Here is a 2500-nt window from a genome sequence, read left to right as displayed (position 1 = left end):
TATATATATATATATATATATATATATATATATATATATATATATGCATATTTATATATCACCATGGTGTCAGCACTATATAGAAACCTATGCAACATCGAATCCATTATATGTCGATTCAATAAAAGCCGAAAATAGAAAAAAAAAACAATGAACTATATACCCCCCTAATCTAGATGAATCACTGGCAGTAGTGTGATAAATTGATAGACACTGCGCATCACAAGGAACTGGCTATCCTTTGATGAATTTAGCCAATGAATCCTTTATGGATTTGGTCAGTCTATGAGACTGGTGAAATCTAACTGAGCCCCTTTGCATCATTAGGCGTAAGAGGAGATGGTGATGATGATGATGATAATGATGTTGATGATGATGAGGATGAACTAAAGTTCACATCGAGTAGATGAGCACCGCAATTGAAAGGGCAGGTTTTATGTTCCAATCAATCAATCGACGTGTAATAACAACAAAAATTACTGGATTGAAATAATCAACTTTGGCAATAAATGAAAAATATACGAGTTTGTAACATGAAAGCATTACATTAATGTATAACAAGATGATAGACTTCAATGTTGATATTGTAACAATTTTACATTACTAAAACATTAAAGTAAAACATGATCGTTTTCCAAGACAAGTTTTCAACGTTTATAAATATAATGTATAACAAAATGATAGACTTGAATGTTGATATAACAATTTTACATTACTAAAACATTAAATTAAAACACTATAGTCTTCCAAGACAAGTTTTCTATGTTTCGAAAATAATGTGTAACAAAATGATAGACTTGAATGTTGATATTGTAACAACTTTACAAAACCGAAAAAACATTAAAGTAAAACATGATCGTCTTCCAAGACAAGTTTACTGCATTTAAAAGCTACGGAAATACTTTGAGCAACGAACATATTACAAAAGCACTTACCAAGTGCTTGGAGAGATTCACTTGCTTCGTATACCAGGGAACTTTTTCTGACAGGGCTTACGACACACCATTAGAAGTTCAAAGGAAACTTTCCACCCTTCATCCCACCAGGGACCACAGGCCATTAAGCAGTAGGTGGAGGTAGAATAATTAGCATTAGGGTATTCATCTTCATAATTCTGAGGTTTAGCATAAATTTCCCGTTTATATCATTTAGTTGGACGTAGGGGAAAAACTAGGAACATATATAATTTGAAAAAGGTTAAGAATTTGCATATGTCTAATGTTAAATTTGGAGGTGAGACTATTAATCGTTTTAAATAATCATATCTGGATGACGTAATAAATCAAATAAAAATTCAGCCATCTTAAATTCATTTGTAGAATATCCATGTATTTTGTCTATTTATTTTTATAAATAGTACTTGTCATATATATATATATATATATATATATATATATATATATATATATATATATAAATTTATACATATATATAAATAAATATATATATATATATATATATATATGTATATATAAATTTATATATATATATATATATATATATATATATATATATATATATATATATATATATATATATATATATATATATATATACATATATATATGCATGTATGTATATATATATATATATATATATATATATATGTATATATGTATATACATGTATATATGCATATATATATGTGTTACATATGTATATATATATATGTATATATGCATATATATATATATATATATATATATATATATATATATATATTTATATATATATATATATATATATATATAACAACTTAACTCAATACAATTATGTTTTTATTAATCATTAAAATTCTATACATTTTATGAATATATATTCTATGCATTAGTAAATATCTATGCAACTTGATTACATCTAGAAGAAAGTGAATAACATTCATTATTGACACAATATAAAGACGATAACCCGTGACTCTATCCATTTATCATTCATTAAAATGTTATTAATTTATGAACTATTTTATTCAGCTGTAAATCTCTATGCAAATTGATTACATTAAGAAGCAATTGAATAACATTCATTACTGACATAAAGACAACAACCTGTTACTCTATCCATTCGTCTTTCATTAGAATTCTATTCATTTTATGGACAATTTTTATTCAGTAGTATATCTCTATGTAACTTGATTACATTAAGAGGAAATTGAATAACATTCATTATTAACACAGCATAAATACGATTACCTGTTACTCTATCCATTTATCATTCATTAAATTTCTATTCATTTTATGAATAATTTTAAGAAGCAGTATATTTCTATGAAACTTGATTACATTAATCAGAAAATGAAGAAATTGAATAATATTCATTATTAACACAGCATAAATACGATTATCTGTTACTCTATCCATTTATCATTCATTAGAATTCTATTCATTTTATGAATAATTTTATTCAGCAGTAAATCTCTATGCAACTTGATTACATTAAGAAGAAACTGAATAACATTCACTCTGAAACTAACACAACTATACTTTTTAATTCTGTGAAGGTT

This window comes from Palaemon carinicauda, chromosome 6 (genome assembly GCF_036898095.1).
Source record: "Palaemon carinicauda isolate YSFRI2023 chromosome 6, ASM3689809v2, whole genome shotgun sequence".
Classification (NCBI taxonomy): Eukaryota; Metazoa; Arthropoda; class Malacostraca; order Decapoda; family Palaemonidae; genus Palaemon; species Palaemon carinicauda.
This window is presented reverse-complemented; position numbering follows the sequence as displayed.